General features: G+C 41.2%; 1 long non-coding RNA gene across 1 annotated transcript in view; it reads right to left on the bottom strand.

The window, feature by feature from the left end:
- Positions 1-26,455, bottom strand: part of LOC103660101 — a 48,926-nt gene extending 22,471 nt beyond the window's left edge. The window contains exon 1 of the long non-coding RNA XR_005836714.1: positions 26,346-26,455. This is a non-coding gene — a long non-coding RNA (uncharacterized LOC103660101). The remainder of the gene's footprint in view (positions 1-26,345) is intronic.

Genomic DNA, 26,455 nt, shown 5'->3' with positions numbered 1-26,455 from the left:
GAGGCTAGGAGCCATGGAGCCAAGGCATCCCTCAAGACCTGCTGAAGGTAGAGAGGGGCAGACCGAAACTGTGCAGAGGCCAACGCAGTGTGGGGAGCGCTACCAAGAGGACAAGGAGAATGGCGTGAGGATATAGGAGCCAAAGCCATGGAGCCCAGTGGAGGCTGTCCTCTTGCTTCTCTTAGGTGAAGTCCTTTGTGGGTTGTCATGAATTTCAGGCCACCATGGTCATCTGGAATTGAGTGTATTCTTTACAGAGTGTCAGGAAGGGTGACCACAAGGTCTTGTAGTGGGAAGAGCACAGGAAGGAACCAGAGCTTGGCACTTCAGGGCCTTGGACATATATAAAGTTTCTCTACATACCTTACCCAATAGTCCTAGGGACACAGGGAGACTACTTTAAAAACATAAAATGACTTAAGAATAAACATCTGTCTTAACTACATGGTCTGACAAGTGCAAACCAAGAGAAAGTGGGAGCTTCTAGACCCTCTCTGAAGGCAGGACTACTGAAGCTAGCCTTGCCAATTTGATTTTAGCCTTGGCTTCAACTGCCATCCCTTTGCCAAAGACAAAAAATCCAGAATCTGTTCAGATTTCTCTCCTGAGATTCCAACCCATAGTTCTTACTTTGTATTGAACAGCTTCACTTAGGTGTCCCATACACTCCTCCAGCAATTCCCCAAATGGAGCTCCTTCACATCTCTCTGAAACCTGCTCCTTCAGTAGTGTTCTCGTTCAGGAGCTGGCATACATCCCCGAAATTTGGGAGCCATCCTTGACTGCTTCCCTACCTCATTCCTCGCGGTTAAGCAATGTAAGGCTCCATCTACCCCTTAAGGAGCTCTTGAATCTACTTCTCTCCAGCTCTAATGGTGTGACCCTGGACTAGACCATCTCATCTCTGACCTGGATGACTACAATTGCCACCTATTGGTTATCCTGCTTCTGGTCTTGTCCTCCATCCTGTGTGTCATGCTCCAAATCACCAAATAGATCTTTCTGAAATACATACACACAGAATGATGATCATTCTAGAACATAAGTATGATCATCTGATATCATGCTTAAATCCCTGTGATGGTTTCCAGTTTTCCTTAGAATGAAGTCCTAACTCTTGACCACGGTATGCAAGGTTAGCTCCTGCTCATCTCTCCAGCCACCTCTATTCTCCGTATTGCAGCCAAATTGCATCTCTTTCAGTTCCCCAAACACAATCCACTCTCCACCTCCACCCCTTGTACCTGGTTCCTCCATCTGCTGAATATACACCTGCTGGGATGGTCAATTTTATGTATCAACTTGACTGGGCTAAGGAATGCCCAGATAATTGGTTAAACATTACTTCTGGACATATCTGTGAGAATGTTTCTGGAAGAAATTGTCTTTGAATCAGTAGAATGAGTAAAGATCTCCCTCACCAGTGCAGGTGGGCATCTTCCAATTGTGGAGTGTCTGAATAGAACAAAAAGGTGGAGGAAGGATGAATTTGCCATCTGCTTGAGCTGGGACATCCATCTTTGAACTGGGACTTACACTTGGGGCTCCGCTGGTTCTCAAGTCTTTGGACTCAGACTGAGTTAGACCACCAGCTTTCCTGGTTCTCCATAACTTCATTCTTGGGCTCCATAACTGTGTGAGCCAATTCCTATAACAATATATATATGTATAACATATACATATACATATATTCTCTTTCTCTTGTGAATCCTAATAACTCCCATTAACTCCTATTCATCCTTTGAGCCTCAGCTTAGATGGCACTTTATTTTTATCTATCTATGAAGCTTTCACCAACTTTCCAAGACCGAGTTAGATACCTCCCTATTGCATTTCCACAGCACCTTGTCCTACTTTCATTTTAACTCCTATTCTAGTGCACATGTTATAATTCCTTGTTGTTGACTTAACTGCTTTTCCCATCAGGCTTCAAACTCCATGAAAGTTAGCATGTATTCTATTCTGTTTACATTTGCATCCCTTGAACCTACATCATAGCCAGGCACACAGTATGTGCTCAATAAATTCTTATTTTTCTGACTGAAGTGAACAGACTACCAAAAATATGAGTCACCTTTTAGCAGAAACATTAAGAATACTACCAGGAAAGGGTATGCTTGCTAAGGAAAATATTTCAGTCAGATGTGCAAGTCAGACTGTGCTCTAACAGTACCAAGAACTGACTATTAATGCTTTGGCAATTTGCTAACTTCTCTGCTTCCTAGAAGTCCACATATTTTGGATGTTTTTTTGTAAAAGCTGTGAAACAAAATAAATCTCTATGTATTTCAGAACTTCCTGAGTTTCACTCAGTTTCTTCTTGCCAGACTGACATGGCTTCAAATCCTTGTTTTAGGTCCTCCGTGTTTTGTTGTGACTTTCCATACCCTCCACCCATTAATGGCCCTGAAGTTGAAATCTCCCCCTGGTGACAGGGTCAGAAAAAGAGCTGTCATTAGAAGTATATCTGCACCTGGTATCAAGAGGCAGGAGAAGCGTGAGGCTTTTACTTCTAATTTTTAATCAATGTTTTGACCTCCCCTTTACCTGACGTTTCCAAACTCTGCACAGTGGGTTAAGCTATTTCAGTTATTGTGTTCCTCCACACATCTCTCATTTTCAAACAGAAGTAAATAATAGATTCAAAATGCTTTGGACCCTCCGTGGTGTGAAACTACAGGAAGTGCACCTGGATTCAAGTCTTAACTCCACTGTTTATAAGCTTGTGACCTTGAACGAACCATCTAACCCTCTCGGAACTTCATCTTTCTCATGACACCAGCCTCACTCCTTACTCTCTGCCTTGAGTGCGGGAAGCACTGCATAAATGCTAATGTCCTTCACAAATAGTTCTGCTATAAATTGTACCCATGACCATACACTGGTCCTATGGAATCTCTGTGGACTGAAATTATTTCTGTGATAATAAATCTCTGTTATTAGCAGGAGTAGTTGCCAGTCAGTCTCAATATCCATACTCACCCAAGAAGCTTAAGCTTTTAAGACTCCTATTAAATGATAGGAGTGTTTCCTTTTTTCCCTCCAAAGTAGCACTCCCATGCTCTGCTCATTCCTGCGGCTGTGGAAAAGAAAAAACCTCATGCCACGTAGCAAACTGAATCACCGACTTCTCTCAGTATTTGAAGTCTGGGTCCAGAATTCAGCTGGACCACCATCAGTGGAAACAAAATCATGCAAGGAAGAGAGGATGCAATGCCTAAGGATGGAGAATAAAAAAAATTCTAGAGGTAGTGAAATATAAGAAGCCAGGGACATGGCCATTTTAGCTTGGCAGTTGGACACCTTATAGATTTAGATTCCCAAACACTGGTTCCTTACCTCTGCCTAGCACCTCTATACCCCATAGAGATCTTTCACAAATAGTATCTCCTTTCATCCCTGCAACCATCCTGACAGGTTGGCAAATACTACTATATCAATTTTTCAGAAGAGAAAACCAAGGAGACCGTGCCTAGATCACACACACTTATGCAGAATGGGCCTGGTACTTCACCTGGGCTTTCTGATTCTAAGACCAGAGCTCTTTTTGCCATACTCTGCTCCCCTCAAGCACAGCTGAGGAAGAGGAACCAATCTCAGAGGAAGCATATATTCTGGAACCCCTTCATAGTGCCACAGAGGAAAAAGCACCAGACTGGGGGTGAAAAAGACCTAAGCCTCATTCCCAACCATGAACTCTCGAGATATCCATTTCCTTACTTCCGCAAAGAACAGGTAGAGATAAACGATTCCAGTTTCCCTCCCACGTTTCTATTTCTTGAATGTGTATCTTCGGTTATTTTAATGTAAAACCCAAATACCTTTCCTAAAGAAGAAATGCGGAGGAGAGGAGGAGGAGGAGGAGGAGGAGGAGGAGGAGGAGGAGGAGGAGAAATTGGAGTACATGACAAGTTCAATAGGAATTATGGTGTCTTTGACCCAATATGACCATTATGGCTGAATTTAAAAGTTGGGATCTTCTTTCTTGGCTTCTTGAAACTAGGCTTCACTAAACTTCAGTTAATCTTTCCACATTTCAGTTTCGTCATATGAATGAGAGAACAACATTACCTTTGGTACAAGAAAAAGGAATTTTCAATTCCTTCCTTCTTGCCATCTTGCCTCTTCCTATATATACTCCTGACCCCAACCCAATGGAAGAGGACTTGCTAATTTGAGTGGTTGGAGTCTGGGACCAGGGCAGGGTTCCTGTCCCCAAGAATGGTTCTCTTTCTTTTCTGTTTCATGCAGTTGGGTGGGTACATGGACTCAGCCCTCTCTCATCCTCTCTACCTCCTCTATGCGAGTGCCCAGGGAGATAAGTCAAATTACTGGTCATCTTATTTTGTCATTTTGTCATCTTTACCCCATGCATTCTTCTAGAGGGTACTAAGATCTCAAAATTTAGATTCAGGAAGGAGTAAAAGGTTCTGTTTAGGCCTCAAGGCCTAAGCCATGTGCTTCTATTCATTTTAAATCAACACCTGTAATGGGGGTTATCAGTTGATGGCTCGGTAAATAAAAGTCAGTACTTTCTTATTTGACTCATGTACTTTGCCTATCGCTTTCTAGAGAACTGTGGTAGCCAGTCTCCATGACAGTCCCCAGTGAGCTCCTACTCCTGGTAATCATACCCTTTTGTAGTTCCCTCCCACACTATACCAGGGTTGATTTGTGTGACCAATAGAATATGGCGTAAGTGATGGTACATAACTTTTGAACTAGTTATAAAGAACCCCCTGGCTTCTGTCTTGGTTGCTTGTCCTCTCTCTCTCTCCCCCTCTCTCTCTCGGATCATTTGCTCTGTGGAAAGCACCTACCACGTCTTGAGAAGCCCTATGGAGAGGCCTCTGTGATTCCTTTCTAGAACTTCCCCTCCTCTTCTCTTTCTGCCCCCATGCCCCATGGCAAGTAGCACCCATTATATTTCATTATCCTTTTATGAATGTTTGTCTGAATTTCTCTGGCTCCTTAAGACGAGGGATGAACATTTCTTACTTGTCTCTGAATCCTTGGTGCCTAGCATAGTATCTGGCATACAGTAGGCTCTCAGTAAATGTTTTCTGAATAAAGAATGGGAGGAAATTTAGTTTTATATTTAGTTTATAGTCATACCACATATTTTATTTATTTATTTTTTTGCTCAAGTATCAATTTTTTTAAAAAAAAGATTTATTTATTTACTTTAGAAAGAAAGAGAGAGCATGAGCAGAGGGAAGAGCAGAGGGAGAGGGAGAGAATCTCAAGCAGATTCCCCACTGAGTACAGAGCCCAATGCGGGGCTTGACCCCAGGAACCCAAGATCATGACCTGAGCTGAAAACAAGAGTGGGATGCCCAGCCAACTGAGCCCCCTCAAGTATCAATTTTTAACAGCTTTATTGAAATATAATTGCTATACAAAGAAGTGCACATATTTAATGTGTACATTTTGATGAGTTTGGACCTATGGAAACACACGATACCATCACCACAGTCAAGGTCCTAGACATATCCAACACACCTCCCAAAGTTGTCTTCTGTCCCTTTGTTGTTGTTGTTTGTTTTTACGGTAAGAACACTTACCATGAGATCTACTCTCCTAATAGATTTTGAAGTGCACAATACCATAAAGACAGCAGATCCCTAGAATTGATTCATCTACCATAACTGAGACTTTATACCCATTGAATAACAACTCCTCATTTCCCTCTCCCTCTGGCCCCTGCCAACCACTATTATATTCTCTATTTCTATGAATTTGACTACTTTAGATGCCTTAAGTGGAATCAGCAGTATTTGTCCTTCTGTATCTGGCTTATTTTGCTTAGCATCACGTCCTCCAGGTCCATCCATGTTGTCATAAGGGGCAGAATTTCCTTCTCCATTAAGGCTAAATAACATTTATTTTATTTTATTTTATTTTATTTTAGAGGGGGGAGGATAGAGAGAGGGAGAGAGGGAATCTTAAGCAGGCTCTACACCCATGGCCTGAACCAAAATCAAGAGTTGGACGCTTAACCAACTGAGCCACCCAGGTGTCCCTAACATTCATACTTTAAATGGCAAAAGTGAAAAGTCTGAATGTTTTTCTGTAGAAACCAAATGTAACAATCTATACTAGATTTCATAGACAGTTAAGATCTCCGAATAAGTCTGTGTGGAAGCAAAAGACAAGTCTAAGAAATCTCTTGAACTTAAATACGGGTTTCCACTCCGTCTCCAAATTTGGCCTCATGCTTTTAGTTCCAGTGTGTACCATAGAGTTAATCCCTTCTTCACAATGGAGAACTTTATTTTTTCCCTTCTTTATCCATATGCCTAATTAAATTATATCCAGTATTTATCGAATTATACTTACTAGGCTAAATATTTTGGCCCCAAAGATGGATTAATTCCAGGTCCCCTACTGTTGCCACTTGGGTCTGTTTTTACTCAATTATATAGTCTCTTGAAATTGGCAGATGTTAATTCCAAAGACTGGGTGGACCTCCAAGAAGTGAGAGGATGGAGGGGGAACCACAGAGGCCAGTCTGACATTTTGTTTGTCTCCTAAATCTGGATTCTCAGAACTGAGCTAACATTGAGCCAAAGGCCCCAGGAAATCTACTTCCATCTTTCTGTGTGCTCCTTCCCCTTCCCTCAAAGACAAAGCAGTCTTCACAAGCTGATCGGTTGATTTACAGGTGGGTACTGCAAAGTTCAAAATCTTTAACTCAGAAAAATGCCCAATTTATTTTAAGATGGATTAGGAAGAAAAATGGGGAGTTATCAGAAGGAAGAGGTATAAATAAACATTATATTCATGATGAATCTAAGAAAGTTCTAAAAAGAGTCAAACCTCTATATGCAAATTTAGGTGAGAGTGTGTGTGTGTGTGGGGGGGGTAATATACCACTTCTTTGGTATACGATGAAGTGTACTCTTACCTTCCTGGGAGAATCTCCTAGGGAGCCATTTTACCAGAGCACACAGTTCCATTTATCCAGTTTCTGAGGATTAGTCTCAGGGGTAACTTTATGTAATACATATTGGCTACAATACAAGGCTTCTCTAGTTAAATCAGACATCCAAATTATGATGCAGTAAGACAAACAGTACCTACTCTTCTACACATGCCAGTATCTGCGTATGTGGAGTGGAATATTACTTTAGTAATGAGAGATTCAATTCTTTTTAAAGTCTTCACCCCCTTCCTCTTCCTAGATGATTCTGGGATTTAGATGTGCAACAAACAAAAAGAAGAGGAGAAAAACACTTTTTCTTGGAAGCCACAAAAGACAAGTTTCCCCTTTTTTGAGCACTGCAAAACACACATAAGACAGGACACTGTCTCCAAAGAGCTCTGACATATTTATCAGCCACGATGTTTTCTCTGTTAAAAGAGAATAGTCACAGAACCATCGTTGCTGCCAAAAATGTGCTGTTTGAATCCTTTTCCACTTCCTCTTTGCAAGATGACTTGGGCTTCATTAAATCATCACCAGAAGACAAGATCTCTGTTGCTTTGGGGCAGACAGGCCAACGGATTGACTTTGTCACCTCCATGTGGTAAGAGGTATCAGATGCTGGCCAAGCAGCGATTGGTTAAAATGATAATCATCTAAAGAAAAGCGCATGAATAGTGTTTATACTTTCTTGGAACTGCGAGTTAGTTTCCTTGGGCCCCTTCCCCCTTCCCCCAGCTTCAAAACAGAAATTGCTAAATATTCAATGTAGTGTTTGCCTAGGGGTGGCTAAACAAGTCACCTAGTGGGGTGCTTGTCCTTATTTCTGGGAAGGCAGCCTATTACTCAGTTTGGTTCTAACAAAAACAAATCTACTGAAACCAGTAAGGGAGAGGAGACTTATCAACAGAGGTCAACTAGAATCAACACTGACTCTGAAAATAGAATTTTCTATAAAAGCTAAGGAGCAATGGAAAGGCATGAAGAGATCTTCTGGGTTCCAAAGGAGACCTAAAGATTCCAAGTGCCTGGTTGGTCTCCAGGTATCAGAGGGTGAAACAAAATTTGTAGAGTATTCGTAAAAACTTCTTTCAAAGCATAGCTTGGGAGAAGGATGGTCAGGGATGGATGAGGGATCGTGTGGGAATCAGAGGCTCTTCTGTTCTTATGCTCTGAAAGTGCCACATTCTCTACCATATTTTTAAAGTCACAGTTGTTGAGGTGATCATAAAGGATATTAGAAGAAGCAGAATGAAAGAGCAAGATGTCAAATTGGACAGTATCATCCCTAGGCTTGCTCCCTAACGTTAGAATTTGATAAGAACTCTGTAACTTCTTCTCCCAATCTCCAGAGACCCCAGTGCCAGACCCAGAGCCAGTGAAAGAATAACTCTATTCAAAGCCTTCCTGTGGAATATGGAAACTATCTATTTTGCTCCTAGGTCATAGAGTATCTGAACTCACCTAGCCATCCATCCCTCCTCCACTTGAAGAAAAGAAAGGTGGTCATGGGGTACCTGGGTGGCTCAGTTGGTTGAGCCTCTGCCTTTGGCTTGGGTCATGATCCCGGGATCCTGGGATCAAGCCCCATATCAGGCTCCCTGCTCAGCGAGAAGCCTGCTTCTCCCTCTCCCTTGCCTGCCACTCACCCTGCTTGTGCGCGAACACTCCCCCCCCTTTCTTTTTGTCAAATAAATAAATAAAATCTTTGGGGAAAAAAAGGTGATTAGTTTAGGATGGTGGACTGAGCCAACACGGCTACTTCTCCTTCCTCCCAAATCCCAGTAAAATAGGATACATAAAATAAGACTAAGTGCTAGGCATTCCCTAGAAAATGCTGGCTGAGTAGAAACTGAAGAATTTCTGGGTGGTAGCAGACTAACAAAAATACCAGAGAGCTGAGAAACACAACTGAAGAAGGGGGCTGCTGGGTGAGTAATCCTCTAGCCTGTAAGCTTCCTCAAGACAAGTAATAATCAGTCTCATTCATTACTGTGTCCTCTCTGCTTTGTATCGCTCCTGGCACAGAGCAGGTATTCAAAGTGACTGTTAATATGACCTTGTGGCTTTCCTAAGACAAAAGTAAGTTCAAGGTCAGCAGGAGAGGACAGAAGTGTATTGTAGGATGCTTGACTAGGACTTGTCCCCCAGTGTGCACAGAGAAAAGCTAATTATGGTATCTGCCCCGGGTCTCTGAGTAAAGTAAAGGACCAGACATAGGAACTCATAGAATGAGGATCAGGGCCAGAGAGAAGAGAAGTGCATGGTGTACAAGCTACTGAACTGTTAATTAAGGACAGGCAACCTGGAATAGAAGTGAAATCTCCTGAGGTGCCCAAGGGGGGTAACNNTCCCTACTCGCTTATTTGAGAAGTACCACCAACCTGCTGGCCTATCGCCCCTGCCCATTAACCTTAGAGCACAGAACATCTGCCACCGTCAGTCATCACATATGGAGGGCAGGCCTAGCAAGGGATGTTGGAAGGTAACCTAGACAATTGCCCAGGAAATGATACCAGTTATCAATATTGATCAATTTGTATATGAAAATGAGCAACCCAGAATCACCAGACTTTTGGACCAAACTCAAGGCCTAGAAACTGAATCAGTAGCGAACTGACCTCTGAGCAAAAAGCAAATGCAGGAAGCCAAAGAGAACTGTGAAAATATTTTATTTAGTGTCTGAGATACAATAGATACTACATCATAAAGTAAGAGTAAGCTACCATAGAAAATCAGCAATTAGAGAAAAATAGAGGCATCTAAAAAATTAAAAATTGGATTAATAAATCATAAAACTGAATGTCAGGGATGAATTACAGAATGAATAAACTGAAAAGAGAACTAGTGATTTGGAAGATCAAAGCAAGGTATTTTCCCCAGAATATAAAGCATTTTTTCCTTTATGGAAAAAAAATGCAGAGGAAAAAAATACAGAAAATCCAAAGAGGGGAAAATCTGTTCAATAGGAATTTAAGACATCATAGATAGGATGACAGGAAGCTATTAATAGAAAAATACTCTCCAGGCTAAATAAGCACTCAAGTTCTTTGGGTTAAATTGAAAAAACCAACAATAGTGGTCCTGCCATATCAGCAAGAATACTGAAAGAAGAGGTACATAGATATATTCCACCAATATTTCTTTTTTTTTTTTTTTTAAAGATTTTATTTATTTATTTGACAGAGATAGAGACAGCCAGCGAGAGAGGGAACACAAGCAGGGGGAGTGGGAGAGGAAGAAGCAGGCTCATAGTGGAGTAGCCTGATGTGGGGCTTGATCCCATAACGCCGGGATCACGCCCTGAGCCGAAGGCAGACGCCTAACCGCTGCGCCACCCAGGCGCCCCCTCCACCAATATTTCTGAATTCAAAAATTAAAGAGAAAATCCTTAGCATTCAGTGGTGGGGTAGGATGGAAAGAGTTCCCTGTAAGGACATAGAGTTAGACTGGTAATAAACATTTCACTTCTACTACTGAATATTGGACAACAATGAAGTGTCTACATACTTTGAAGAAATAGGATTTTGAATCTACCAGCTGTACTAGCTTTTAAGTGAGTGGGCAAAATAAAGACATTTTGCATGTGCAAGGATTCAGAATACACACCACAGTGGAAGTAAAAAGCTTTCTGGAATACTTCAGTTACAACTAAGTTAAAGTCATTTCTTCAGTTGAAAAACCATTAGCTGCTAGATAGTTAGAATTACTTTCCCTCCACTCAGAAAGTTTTACCATACATATATGATTGGAAGAACAAGAAAGGCTATCAGTGGTGCAATTTAAAGTTAAATGAAGTTTAAGAGGCATATATTTCACGAACAAAAATGACTTTCAGATAAGTACATACATACATACATACATATTTCACATAAGAAGGCTTAAAAATAAATAGGAAGATTCGTATCAAGTTTGTTTGTATACAATAGGAAAACTCAAAGCAATAGTAGCTTGAACAAAAGAGGTTGTTTCTCACATAAAATAAGCCTAATAGGTAGTGTAGGACTGGTATAGAAGGAACAGTGTTCTGTTCTGTCATCCCTTTCTGTTCTGTCATCTTTGGGCCTGAATGACCTTCCTCAAGTCATCCGATAGCCCAAAAGGGTTGCTGGAATTCCACCCGTCATTTCCACATTCCAGATAGTAGCAAGGGCAAATAGGCATTCACAATTGAGGTAACATCTTTTAAAGAGGATCCTAGGATCCCATTCAACACTTCTACTTATATCTCATTAGCCAGGATTTTGTCACATGCTCATAGTTAGGGCAAGAGAAGCTAGAAATGTAGTCTTTTGTTCTTTATGGCAATGTAGGCTGAGGTGAAAATCAGAGCTCTGTTTCAAAGGAGGAAGGGGAGAGTGGGTACACGGAGGCCGCTAGCAGTATCTGCACAGAATACCTCTTTCTTGACTAGAAAGATTCAATAGTGTAAAATTCAAATTTCTTCAGGTAAATCGACAAATTCGGTGCAATGCCAATGATTTTTTCCCTTCTAATTTAAAAAAATGAGGTAGAACTTGATACAGTAATACACAAATCTTAATTGTTACAGCTTAATGAATTTTGACAAACGCATATGGCAGGAAAAACAACATGCCAATCAAGATCCAATGCAGCTGGGGCAGAATGTCATTCTATCAGTGGGGGTCTGGGTGGAGGAAGCATGGTTCTCTCCACCATGCCCACCTGGAATAGAACTCTAGAAGCATGGGGGCTGGGGAGGATTTTTAAAAAGTCAGCAGTCTGCTCCTCCAAGGGTGAAACCAGAGCCCCAGACTGGAAGCTCAGGGAAGAGCGAGCCCTCCCATCTTAGCTGCACATGCCCACACTAAAGCTTCCATACGCAGGTCTGGGGAGAGGAGGGGTAACGAAGCCGTGAAGCCGTGGTGGCTCAAGTGCCACAGACTCTTGCTGTTCTTGCCAAGATTTAGTAGATTTTCTTGAATAAATATTTCTTTATTTGCTGTATGCTTTTTGCCCTTGGGGCAATTCCCAGAGACTTGGAATGATTTATTTAAAAAGGTATTTTCACAAGTTAAATTGTTTTCATGGAGAGAGGGTCTAGGAAGTCCTGCCTCCATGCCCACCCCATTCATCATTGCTGGTGAACCATCATCTGTCTTTCTTATCTTTATTCTCTTATATATGATGTGTCTTTTATCTGGCTCTTTTAAAGATATTTTTCTTTATCCTCAGTTTTTAGCCATTTAACAATAATGTGCCTTGATATGTATTTCTTTCTTTCTTTTTTTTTTAAAGATTATTTATTTATTTATTCGACAGAGATAGAGACAGCCAGCGAGAGAGGCAACACAAGCAGGGGGAGTGGGAGAGGAAGAAGCAGGCTCCCAGCAAATGAGCCTGATGTGGGGCTCAATTCCCAGATCGCCGGGATCACGCCCTGAGCCGAAGGCAGACGCTTAACGACTGAGCCACCCAGGCACCCCAGTATTTCTTTCTGTTTTTTTCTTCTTGGGGTTTACTGAGCTTCTTAGAAAAATTTCAGCCAAATCTTCCTTAAATATTTTTTGCCCCATTAATTCTCTCCTCTCCTTCCGAGGCTCTGGTGGGGTTTGTTTTGTTTTGTTTCAATTTTTTCCCCTTCTGTTTGGTGATTTTTGTTGACTTTTCTTCAAGTTTCCTGATCTTTTCTTCCGTCATATTTAAACTGATGCTAATCCCATCCAGTAATTTTCAGTTATTGTATTTTTTAATTTTAGATAATGTACATTTCAGTTTTATGATTTCCACATGGTTCATTTTTTTCAGCATTTTCATACCTTTGCTGAAATCCCCATGTGTTCACAAATTATGTCTATTTTTTTTTTTTGCTGTAAATTCTTTAACATATCTATAATAGTAACTTTAAAATACTTACATGCTAATTCCAACAACTGTGTTATCTGTGGGTCTCCTTTTGTTTTCTGGTTTTTTTGGGGGGTCTTTTTATTTATTATGGGGCATATTTTTCTGCTTCTTTCTGTGTCTGGTAATTTTTATTATATACTGGACATTGTAAATGATACATTGTGGAAACTCTAAATTCTGTTATCTTCCTTGGGTTTTATTTCAGAAAGCAGCTAAATTTCTTGTGGATAAACTTAATCTTTTGCAGGCTTATTTCTAGGTTTTATTAAATGAATTATACCTTTTTTTTCCCCCCTTAGTCTTAGGATATAGCTCATAGTCCTAGGATGTGGTCCAGAAACATAATGCTTCTGGTATACCATAGGAATGCAAGAGATGTTTCTCAAGCACCTCTAATTTCATAGGCTTTAACTTCAAACTCCTGTCTCCCCAGCACCAGGCAGCTGATGAGATCTCTGCTCAGTTCTTTCAACCGTCCAGCTGTTGTTTTCTACTATGCTCCTTGGAGTCTTGCCCTGGGCATTTGCAGTTGAAGAGTTAGCCAAGATTTTGAGAAGATTTTGTACATAGATCTGGGGGCTCCCCCACTATTACTCCTAACCTTCCGGGACTTCCCTTCCCCCTTTCATTTGCAGTTGCTCTGGCAGCCCTGTACTCTGGCCTCTAACTCTTTAGTCCAATAAATCTGTGTCCTGCAGATTGCTCAATGTCTGAGGGGGACGGGGAGAGCCAGTTAAATATGGATTGTATCTCCTCCAGTTTGTGTCTGTTTGTGGTCCTTCTCTAGTGCCCTGAAGTAGATCTATAAGCAGAGTTTATAATTATTATCAGTGAGAAGTTTAGTCTGATCCAAACTACTCTGCCATTAGAAGCTGGAAGCCTTCATAATATTTCAAACATAGTGTAGATCATGCTATATATTCTATTTTATAACACTTTTTAAACTGAATAACATATTTTAGATATTGTTATGTGTCAATATATATTAATTTACCTTATTTTACCTGACATATAAACTTAAATGGAACTATGAGTTATGAGTTAGGCCTCTTTCAATGTTCTTTGAAAAATACTAAATTACTTTCTTTTTAATGCTACTCTTTATGAAGAATGAAGCACAGGAGTTCTATGCAGGTGTGCAACATTATGAATTTAAACAATCTTCTATTGTGCATTTTGGTTGTTTCTAGTTTTCTCTATTCAAGCAATGATGTAATAAACATCTTTATACATTAATTTTTCGGTCTTCCCTACAGAATCATTATCCTAGGAGTGGAATTGATAAATCAAAGTAAATAAACATTTAAAATTTTAACATATAATCACCAACTACTCTCCAATAAAGGCCATATCAATATATACTCTCCAACAGTATATGAGAATGCTTATTTCTTCACAACTTTTTAACAACATTGGATATTATTAATCTTTTAAATCTTTCCCATAAGCATTAATGATGCATATGGCATTTCATAAAATGTGAAGTATCCAGCCCTCTTTTGCTGTTCTCAATCTTGATCCTGAGCTGTTGTCCCATCCAATTTTCCAACATCATGTCTCAGTCTGGCCTTTCCTTTGAATAGGACAATCAGTGCTGTCTTTTGGGCTCTCCATCAAAAACAATTTGGATTCTTCTATAATTTACTATACCTGTAAAATATCATTCCCAGTTCAACCTGGTCTAGAGCTTTATCCCCCAGTGCTGTTCCACCATGAATATTCACAATTGACCTCATTCCTTTCACATTCCCTCATTTACTTTCACAATTTACTTCACTCTTCAAAATTTAAAATAGCTTTGTCTTTGTGAACTAAGGTCACTGCAATTTCATTTTAACCTGCAACAATTTTGTCAACTTTGTCAGTAAGAAATGCTTTAATATGCCTCCAAAATTACTGCTCTAGCTTCCTTGTCTTCCTTACCTTTAAAAAGTAATCAGTAAAAGAGCAAATTACATACTACGGCATTTTCTCAATAAAATATATATAAAGGAAAGACTCTTTAAAGTTAGAAAATCTCTTTAAAGTTAGAAAACTAAACAGATACATTTTCCTGTACTTTTTCTGGGCTCCCACTAACTGACATAAAGGTATTTCTTAAAAAGATATAAATCCAAGAGAAAAAGAGAACTGGTGGGGAAATGATAGCTAGAAAACACGGCAGGTTAAAAAACAGGAGGAAAGATAACCTACCTAACAGACCCAGGAAAACTAATTCCTAAGTGAGCAAGCTAAATAGTAGCCCTTTTTCCAATATAGAACCCCAAAGTATCAAGAATTAGAAGCAATAGGAGTTTGTAATTTGTGAACGAAGGGGAGGAGAGAAATCTAAGGGCTAGACACACCCCTCCCCCCAACAAAAATCTTCTTCCTTACTTTGTGCAACCAGGTGACTCACTCTCTTTCTACCTCAGCAGAAAATGGGGTTTATGCCCTGGAGAGAGTAAAACAGTTCTCTGAGATGGGGGACACATGGCACAGTTGAGAGATGCAACAATTTGAAAACAAAAGTGTTAAATACTAAATATTAAGACACTCTCCTATAGCTCCTAGCCCTCTTCCATCAACTGGTTTCCATAATACTGTGCAGGATATAAGACAATTCTCCAAAAAACATCTGACAAGCCAAAGGAAAGATCTAAAGATACTGACACTAGGGTTATCCGGTTAAACAGACCAGCCTGATCTCTTTACATGTGATCTGTGGTCTTCAAGCCCCACCCGCAATACAGAGCTGTCCCTAAGCTTTTTAGTAGCCCAAGTTTAAATGTAAATGAATAGCCAAGGATACCCAGACATTTGAAGTAAGCCTCAAACATGAAAGATAGAGATTAAAAACAAAGATACTAAATTAATTTGGAGAAAACAGAAATTAAGTAATAAGATGAAACCTATTAGAGAGCTAAAAGGATATATTAAAAACACGAAGCAACAGAATGATGTTTTAAAAGGTGCATTCATAAAACAAAAAAAGTCCTAGAAATTTAAAAATACAGCATAAACTAAGAATGCAATGAAAAGTTTGGAAGAAAAATTTGGGCACCTGGGTGGCTCAGTTGGTTAAGTGTCAGACTCTTGATTTTGGCTCAGGTCATGATCTCAGGGCTGTGAGATCGAGCCCTGCTCAACAGGCTCCACACTGGGCATGGAGCCTGCTTAAGATTCTCTCTCTCCCTCTCCCCCTGCCCTCCCACACACTCTTTCACTCTTTCTGTCTCTCTTTCTAAAAAATAAAATTTAAAAAAAATTTTCAATTTAAAAAATAAAATAAAAAGGTTGGAAGGAAAATTTGACAAAACCTTCCAAAGGATAACAAAATGACAGAAAACAGGAGAGAAAAGATCAGAACATTTAAGGACCAAATCAGGAAGTTCAATATCCAAATAATATGAGTCATAGAAAAAGAAAAAAACAATACGAAAATGGAGGAAATAAAATCACTAAAGAAATAATTCAAGAAAAATTCTTAGAACTGAATGCTATTATCAGATAAAAGGAGCCCATTAAGTGTCCAGCAAAATGAGTAAGATATATTAGTCAAAATATATCATTTTTTAAAATTTAAGAATACTGGAGTCAAAAAGAAAATTCTAAAAGCTTCTAGAGAGTAAAAAACTGGTTAGTTTTTTACTAAAAATCAGAATGGCTTGGATCTTTTCAATTGCAACTGTGGAAGCTAGAAAAAATTCTGCAGAAAAATGAATTTTATAGAATTTTATACCAAGTGAAACTAGCAAAAATTAAAATTGAGAAAAATAAAATTAGCAATAATTAAATAATATAAAGCCTTTTCAGATAGGCAAGTTCTGAAATAACATACTCACAATGCAATGTTTTCAGGATGCAACTGGAGGAGCTATCCCACGAAAATAGGGGAGTGAAACAAGAGAGAGAAATATATGGGATCTAGGACAAAAGAAACCCAACACAAGAGAGAGGTGAAAGAAATCCCCTATGTGTTGTTGAAGGGAAATCTCAGGACAACAGATATGCTACAGGTCTAGAGAACAACTAGTTTAGACTGGAGCAAGTCAGAAGACTCTGAGAGAAACCTAGAATGATGAAATTGATAGAATGCCTAATGCATATGAATATTCGAGAGGAGATGAAACTCCTGAGGGAGAGTTTAAAGATGAATTGATAAATACATAGAAAATAAACAAACAAGACAAATAACTCCAGGTAAAACCAAAAGTTCCTTAAGGAAAAGTAATTGTATTTCAACATTTATATTATCATATTAATATCAATCCAATCAAAACTATGCCATAAACATTAGGAGAATGAAGGATAGGAAGTGTGTATGTGGGGGAGAGGTAGTAATGGAAGGTAAGATGTCTCCATAGTGACTCCACAGTAAGAAGCCAGTAGATAACACCCAAAGCTTGAAAAATCAGTGGCTCAGCAATTTCACTCTTAGGCATATGCCCAAGGAATTAAAAACATGTCCACACAAAACTTGTACACAGATGTTTGTAGCATAATAGCCATAAACAGCAAAAGAGCCAAAAAACAGAAACAATCCAAATGTCCATCAACTATTGAATGGATAAACAAAAAATGGCATATCCATACAATGGAATATCACTCAACTACGAAAAGGAATGAATTACTGGCATACACTACAACATGGATGACCTCTGAAAACATTACTCTAAGTGAAAGAAGCCAGACACAAAGGCCACCTACTGCATGATTCCATTACATGAAATGTCCATAATAGGCAAATCCATAGAGAAAGTAGGTAGATTACTGGTTTTCAAGACTGGGGGCAGAGGAAATGGGGAGTGACTGCTAATATGTTTGGTGTTTCTTTTGGGGTATTGAAAATTTCTATAATTACATAGTGGTGATGGTGGCATAACTCTGTGAATATACTAAAAAAATCAATGAATTGTACAATCATTTGAAAGGGTGAATTTTATGGCACATGAATTATATCTCAATATAATTGTCATAAAAAAATCAAGGGATAGCAGCTATTAAGAGATATGGTAAATCCAAAATGAAACAGCTAAATAAATTGAAGTGGTTTCCCTGGTGGACTTTTAAATGAGGGAAGTGGATGGTCAAGGGATGTTCTTTGTACTCAGTTATGTAAGAATATTTGACTCTTTTATAGGATCACATTACCTCAATGAAAGTAAAAATGAAATAAGTGACTGAAGAGCAGATGGAAAGTTCTGGAAGTTCTTGCCAACACCCTATGCTGGCAGGGTGGACTGTGGCTTTTGTAAAGTCTGGGCCATGTGAGTTGACCTCAGCATGACGCCCCTTTAGTATGGCAGCTCCCACTGATATCCTGATGTGTTCATTTATTTGGACAACGGACATGAGCTTCACTGAGCAAGATGCTGTTCATGTCTTGTCACCACAGCTCCCTCCACTGCCTTGCATAGCACCTGACCCATTGGCTTAAATACTTTTTTTGAATGAGTGAACAAATGAAACAACACTCTTAAACTAAGTCCTAGGCAAACTAGAGGCAAATGAAATAATATTATATGACACCACCTCTTAGAATATTGGGGTCTTGGATGTAGAGACTGGAACAGTAATGTATTGCCCAAGTTTGGTGAAGGGCCAGGACACAAGAAATGGCACCTCATTACCAGTGCTCTAGAACTGGCACATCGACTTACAGTAATGTTTCCAGGTTACAAGAAGTTGTGTCTCATGTCAACCTCTTTCTCCCCATTTCCATAGTCGCTGACTAACATTTGTAAAATAATCTTTGATAGCCTTCACTCTGTCATCTTTGGCTGTGGTTCATAGAATAAAGGGGCATTACCGAGAGGTGGCATCTTGGAGAAAAGAACTCAAAAGCAAAATAAATGGTCCAACTGAGCCATCAAAATGGAATTCTAACTGATGAGGGAACTCCAGGACCAGGCCTAAGGTACTGAGGCAGAGAGTGGGGAACCCTGTGACCCCCAGGTGAGAGTGGGCCTCCTTTCAGTATGCTCCCATAGCTCACTGATCTTTTCCTTCTTATCATTTGTTGTAGCCTATAACTCTTCACTAGATTGTAAGCTCCACGAGGACAGGATGTATGCTTATTTAGTTCACTATGATATCCCTCACCAGTGCTTGGCATGTTGTAGGTACCACAAAAAAATGTTTGTTGAATGAATGAGTGAGTGAGCAAGTGAGCGAATGAGTGAAAGAACCAGGTAAGAGCAGGAAAGTTTGAGGTGGCATGTGAGATGTAGAGCCTGAAAAAGAGGAAAACATGGAGCCTTGAGGTAGGATGCCAACAGCCTGGACATGGGAGGGAAGAGGTTCTTATGAATGCCAACCATGTCTGGAGACTGGAGCAGTGAAGACGCATACATGTGGGTTTGTGCCTGAAGCACTTAGCACAAGTCTTGAATATTGGGGTCATTATTGCCTGAGTGAGCCCTGCACAGCAAGGGAAGCCACCATGGTTGGAGATCTGTTTAGCTCACGGTCAGCAGGGCCAGGAAGGGAATGCCTCAGGTCATTACATGGAGCCCAAACTTGAGATTGACCAATATCAACTTCACACAATCTTTGTTGGAATTAACAAATTCAGATGATAGGTCACTTCCCAATCCTGTGGGTCATTTAACCAGGTAAGCTGCTTGGAAGGCCGGATGTGTCACAGTCAGCTATAAAGGGCAGGAGGATTACTCCGCAGAGGATAGAGTAGACTCATGACATTTCACTTTGGAAACAGTTTTGGAGTCTACTCCCTAGAGACAGAAGGAAGGCTTTGGGATGAAGACAGAGAGCAAAGAGATTCTTTAGTGAAGTCAAGGAGCTCGGATTCCATTTAACTAGATCAAGTCAGACTGCTCCCCAGTACACTCGGATACTAAGACAACTTCTTAGTGCTGCCCCCATAATTGTGGGAGAAAGAAAATGTAAACCATTTATCTAAAATCAGGATTGCCAGGAATGGAATGTGGAATCCCCATGCTCAGAGAACAGGAACAGGCCCCTTCTTGCAGAGAATCTGGCTTTTCCTACACTTTCTCGTGTAAAAGGCTATCAGGAGAAGGTTATGAATAGAGTCCTTTTCCTTCCGCCAATGAGACAAATGCTCTATTCACACCCGAGCCATGCCCTGCCTGCAGACTGTCTCAGCCAGGATTATCTTGGCTTTTGATGAAATCCCACGGGCAGTAGCTGCAACCTCCCTCTGCTGCTATCTCACATGACTTGACGGCTGGCACAGGGGGAGCTGTTAAAGCACGCCTATTTCATGAACATCGTTCACTTAATCTCCGTTCTAATGACGGGAGAAAGGTGCTGCCACCAAAGATCCAGCAGGTGGGCTGGAAACATTTTAGTGTGAAGCCGAATGGCCATTCCGGGCCCTTGGCTGTACCTCGGGGGTTTATTAAAAAAAACGAACAACTCAGGTGGGCCTGAGTTCAAATGTTGGCAGCGCTATGTATTATAGTGAATGACGTTGGCCGTGCTAGTTAACTGCCTGGAGCACCAGGTTTCTGACCTGTAAAATAAGGGAAGTAAGGCTAAAATCCTGGACGAAATGACACAAAACACAAGATCACTTTCCCTGCACCTGGTTCATCACAGAAGCTCTCTCAGCGCACTGATTCCTCTCCTTTTTTCTCCCCTCCCACCTCTGGGCTCAGTGCAGGTGAATACGGTGTTCCTGTGGAATGAGTCCGTTGAGACAGAGCAGGAATTTAGTTAATTGGATACGTTCTAGCATCGCCTGAAGTAAATTCCAGGACACAGCTTCCGTGCAGCCCATAATGAGGTGGAGGGAAAGGGCGCTTCAGGCTGGGTTACCTCATCAACCCCCAAAACCCCATGCTGAGGACTGCAGCAGGACCCCTCACTGGAGCCTGGGATGCTCTGCTTCGGTAGCTCTGACTGCCCCTGGGAACCCCAGCACGCTCGGCAGCAAGGATATGGAGTGCAGGAACATTTCCACCCAGCATTTCTTGATTCCCTCTTTCCACAAATATTGAAAACCTAAATATAAGACAGACATCATTCATTCATCTTCGAATATTTCTGTAACATTTATTCTATGCGTGACACTGTTCTAGGCACTTCACAAATATGTCTCAGTGACGCCTCATGTCAGTGCTGTGAGGTTGGTACTATTAGCCCCGTTTCAGTGGTAATGAACCTGAAGAAGAGAAGTTACGGAACTTGCCCAAGAAACATGTGCACAGGACTTTGTTTTACTCAGTGGCAGTAACCTTTACAGTGCCTCGTGGTTTGTCTAGTGGTGATGGGTAAGCATACATTCATTTGTTCATGTTTTCATTCATTCCCTGAGACTGGGTCAAGAATGCTGTCGTTGCCAGTGGAACAGACTTTTTTCTTTATATAAAATGAATGATCTTTATGGGACATCAACCACGGCACCTGGCCCTTGCCCTTATAAGGCCTGTTCTAAGGAGTGCTTCAGCTGCACTTGCTTAAACCTTCATAGTTCAGAAGAGAGAACAAGCGTAGGGCGAATGCTCCCATCAAGCACCCAACAGGGTATAAGAAGCGCCCGGTACTCCCCAAACTTCATGTGTGTGTTACTAATGAAGAAGACTTCATATGAGGTATCAGGTATTTATTTCTATGTGTACTGTAAAATTGACCCATGACTTCAAACATACTATTGCTGAAAGATTTTTTTTAAGTGAGTTAATTCAAAGAAAAAATATTCAAACTAAGAATGGCACAGGTGGTACATTCGATACTGAAAATTATCCGAGTGGCACTCAAATGACTGCAGTTTGGGAAGCGTACAGTGGCTCCCACTGGGGACATCCCTGGCACTTTGGGCAAGGCAGCTCCACATCATGTAGGGCGACCTCCCACACTACACGCAGCCCCTACCCATGACACAGCAACAGTACCCCCCATGCCTGGGGACAAGCCCCCCCCCCCAATGCCTCTAAACAGTTTCAAATGTCACATGGTAAAGGGCTGGGGGGATATGGTACCACCCCCCACCCCAGCTGGGAACTACTCTGGAGGCTCCATTAGAAACAAAAACAAAACAAAACAACAACAAACCCAAGCTATTTTCAGCTATTTTTGAAAAATAGAAGGAAGAGAAGAAAAAGTCAAGTTCAATTTCTAAGTGGCTTGCAGTGAGAGGCACCAGAGGAAGCAAATGAGAACCCAAATGGGAAGAGAGCAAACACACAGAAAGTCCTGGCAAGAGTGGGGACAGACCGGGAAGGCCTGGGGCTATAGACAGAGCCTTCTGGCTTGGGGCTGCTGTTATGGGGCAAGAGCAGTTCCTTCCTGCTTGTCTTACAGGTGCCACCTGGCATCTGACAATGACCAGAGAGAGTGCCCACTGCGTGCTGAAGATCCAGCAGCACAGCCTACTGCCTGAACTAAATGTAGTAACAGCAAGCCAGGAAGGTATCTTGCAAGAATACAAGGATCGTATGATTAAAAAATGGGACAGACTTATCAATCACTAAGGCAGGAAAAGAAGTCCCGGAGAACCACGAATCTCTTTCCAAGTGGCCCATAATGTGCTGCAAACAGTGAGGATGAACTGTGAGAGGATGAGAATAAATTAATGCTGTTGGTACACCACCCAAGATACTGTCCATGTCCTTTAAAAATCTTGGTTACTTTTGGCAGCTTTGAGCCACTAGTTTTCCCGGCACACTCCATGTTTGAGTGTCGTCTGCTTCCATGTGCCTGTAGAACACATCTTTCCAAAGATGGTACCAGGTGGTATCATGGAAAAAAGCTTCCAACGTCAAATAAGTTTGGGAAATACCACCCATCTCCATTTTGGAGATTCGCAATGTGTGTTGGCACCTTAAAAGTTTTGAGAAAATTTCTTCTGTTCCCTTGGTAATTGAAAGGAGAACTCCAAACTCCTTGCCTGGTTTTAAAAGTTAGCTGACTTGCCCCACTTTACCCAGTTGAGGTAATCTTCTTGGGAGGCAGACACATCACTACTATTCTCAGTCTCTGTCTTACCCATCCTCACTTCTGGGCCTTCTCTCACATTCCTCCTTCCCCTAGAAACACCCTTCCCTAGCCTTTCTACTTACTCTACACTCTGTCAAACCCAGCTCCAGATTCACGTTCTACCTACTGTGCTCTACAGTAGACTTTCTTTCTACTGTAAATTTTCTCAGAGCTCTCTCCGTACATTGTGATTACTACCGTGTTGCCTTGGTATTATTGTCTGGGTGTGTGATATATACAGTTTGTACGCAGTTTTGCTTCTTTTCAACTTCTCATAGGAGCCTGTTACCGTGTAATGAATTTTAAGGGCCTTATAGAAAAACAACCACCACCACAACTTCTTGATACAAATCCTGGTGAATGTGCCAATGGCTGGCTTTGCTCCTTCATAAAACTACTTCAACTCTCTCTGTCTCTATGAATTAGCAACCATTGTGTAATGGTTCAAAGTATATATTTGCATTTTTTATGTTTAATTGCTCTCACATTCCTCAAATTAAATGAAACGTCTACAACAGATTCTATCTAAAACTGTATAATGTTGGGAGTATTCAAAGTCAAAGTTAAGAATGTCCTCCTGGAAATGGAATTTGACCTTTTACATACATGAATCTTAGGAGTTTATTTTTATTTCAATTATATTTCCTACCTTCCTCACTAACCCCCAAACCCCTGCCTTTCCCATGGTCTTTCTCGTATCAGTTAATAGTGATTCCCTCCTTCTGTTTGGGACAAAAATTTCGGTGTTTCATCATTGATTTTTTTACTTTTAACATCACATCCAATCCATTAGCAAATCCACTTCCCTCTACCTTCAAAATATAATCAGAATATATTTCTGCCCAGTGCTCCCCTCTCTCCATCTCAGGTTGTGTCCTCCTGGAGGCTGATTCCGAGATGGAGCTAAGCGGGCAGGATGGTTATCCAGGAGTGCTCCTGGGATCAACAAGGCCTGAGGACGGAAGCAAACAGGCTTGGGCAGAAGGAAAAGTGGGGCTGTGATTCGGTCACAACAAAGGCCAGCACGGCCTCCACAAGGAGCTCTGAGCTGGGACAGCCCTTCGGAATTGTCTTGAATTGAGGCGAGACACCAGGCCTTTATACCCCTGACTGACAGGTCGCCGGATGCAGGCTGCCCTGGGAAGGGGGAATGCCATCGGGCAAAACGGCTTTCTTTAGAGGAGGCAATTTTTGAAGAGGGTTGACAGCCAAAGGCTATTAGCTGGGGACCTCCCAGCTGCTGGAGGAATCAATCTTTCATTCCTGAAGGGAAGCTGAGCAGCATATCACACATTCACTACACTTCACCATGACCATTTTGATCCGAGCCCCCATTTTCTCGAGAATGGTGCGGTAGCCTCTTTACTGTTTCCCTTCAGCTCTCTTAAAATGTCAGCTAGAATAATCCTTTGAAAATATAAATTAGATGATGTCATGCCTCTGCTGAAAAGCCAACCAGTGGCTTCCCATGTTACCCTGAGTGAAAGCCAATGTCATTACAATGGCCCATCAGACTATCCTCTGCTTCCCACGACTCTCTGGCCTTAGCCCCAACTACTTGCCCTCTTGCCCACTGCACTCTAGCCACTCTGGCCTCCTTGCTATTCCTTGAAAACGTTTGGCAAGTTCCCATCTCAGGCCTTCACATTTTGCTCTTCCCTCTACCCAAAAGATTCCCTCAGGCCTCAGCATGTCTCCCTCCCTCACTTCCTCAAGTCTTTACTCCTGTCACCTTCTTATGGAAACCTTCTCTGACCAACCTTTTTAAAAACTACACAGCTCCTTCCTCTGGCTCTGGCTCTTTGTGCATTCTTTTTCTCTGTAGCAGGAGCTCCACGAGGCGAGAAGTTTTGGACTGGTACACTGACTGCCGTATGCCCAGCACCTATACCCATGCCTGGCATACAGCAGGTGCTCAAAACATATATGTGGAACGAATTTTTTCTAAGTACAGAGTTCCCATGACTGGTGCAAATTGAAAATTGTTCCACGGGTTCTCTATGTCTCTGGGGAAGTCATAACAGCTTTGTTTCCTTTCCTTTTGCTAAGCTTTGGTCATGCAGGCCATTCATTCTTCTTTACCCAAGTTAAATGAGATAGTTTGAGTGTCTTTTATAGAACAGGCAGTCAAGATGCCAGAATTCTGATTTTACCTCACACCGAAACCTTACAAAAACAATTTTTTTCTTCCAAATTTGCTTTAGGCTCTTGAAAGTTAAAAAGATGTAACTTTTGACAATGTTGAATTTTGTCTGAACTCTGCGCTCCCTGAAAGCACTGAAGGTTGAGAAATCCCCCCACCCTTTTGTGTTCCAAGAAATAGCTAACAAACACAAAGGAGAACCCAGCCTTCCCATATTCTGAGGTAAGACCCACCTCTATCCTTCCTCATGATTCCTGTAAGACTTGTGGATGAGTCCCTTGTTCACTTGCCTCTATAAAACTCAGGCCTCCCTCCTTTTCTTTGAGACATTTCTCATTAATAAATGTTCCCTCTACTGCAATAGCCTGAATAAAATTATACCACAATTGACTGCTCTATTTTGTCTTTCACACTATCATAAAGAGAGGACTTGTGTTGGGAGGGTTTATTTTTAGCCTCAAAGATAGTGTTTGTTGGAAAATCAGCAGCTGACAATAATAAGTGACAAAAGAACTCTTGACAATAGAAAACACAACCAAAGGGTCCACTCCCTCAGCAGAAAGCCAGCACGGAGTTCAGTTTCCTAGCAGGGAATAATTACTTCTTCCAGAGGCTGGCAGAAACTTGATTCAAGCAGATGGCTGGACAAAAAGATATTGTCAGAAATAATTTCCCAGTATATGAAGTAGATGAGATTCTATATAACCTCCCCCTGAAATCAATTATTCCCAATGTGCTAGACAGAAAAGTCTCAGTCCTTTCCTGTCTAGGATCCCTGGTTCTTTAGAGATGGGGTGAAGGCAGAAAGCTCCTAGAAGCTAGAGATCGTCATACATTGCATGTCTGCAAGCTCTTACCCTTCCAAGAGGTGGGTCCAGGAGAACCACCTGCCTGCCTTCCCATAGGACAGAAGATCTGTGACCAGCTTATAAAGATCAGGGTTTAGACAGATGGTTTCAACTTTCTTCCAATACCATGGTTAGCCCTTCATACCGGGAATTACATGCTAGTGAGATCCAACAGAAACATTTCGCTTCATTCTGTTGGACACAAATCTTCCAAATACTCTACAAAACCATAAAGTGTCTGGTCAGGCCTAGATGCTGATAAAGTCTGATGCCAGGGACCCTACAGACTTAGGGTTCTTGGGATGAGCGAACTGGATTCAGGTGTAGTGGGAATCTCCTAAAAATTAAATGCCAAGTTTTGTGTGCGTATGTGTGTACACATGTACATTTTTTAAAAGAATGATTCCACAAAGAAGCCTGCATTCTTCCTGCAGATTCGACTGGCTTTCCACATTCTTAAAAGGGATGTATGCCCCCCCAAATGCATTAGAACCACCACCTATTACAGATAGTCTGAGCCTTCAAAGAACTATTCCCTAGACAGATCCCCCTCATCCTTGGCCATGACAGCCAGAGGCACTAAGTTCACCACTAGTCTATGAATGGACTGACTTACTTCATTTGTAGGCACTCAGTCTTTTCCTGGGATCAGCAATGAGCCAAGAAGTCATGCTCGAGACTGTGGTATCAGCAAAGTCCTGATTAAGTCATCCATCTCCTAGAAGC

The sequence above is a fragment of the Ursus maritimus genome, unplaced genomic scaffold (assembly GCF_017311325.1).
Source record: "Ursus maritimus isolate PB19 unplaced genomic scaffold, ASM1731132v1 scaffold_21, whole genome shotgun sequence".
NCBI lineage: Eukaryota > Metazoa > Chordata > Mammalia > Carnivora > Ursidae > Ursus > Ursus maritimus.
This window is presented reverse-complemented; position numbering and strand designations above follow the sequence as displayed.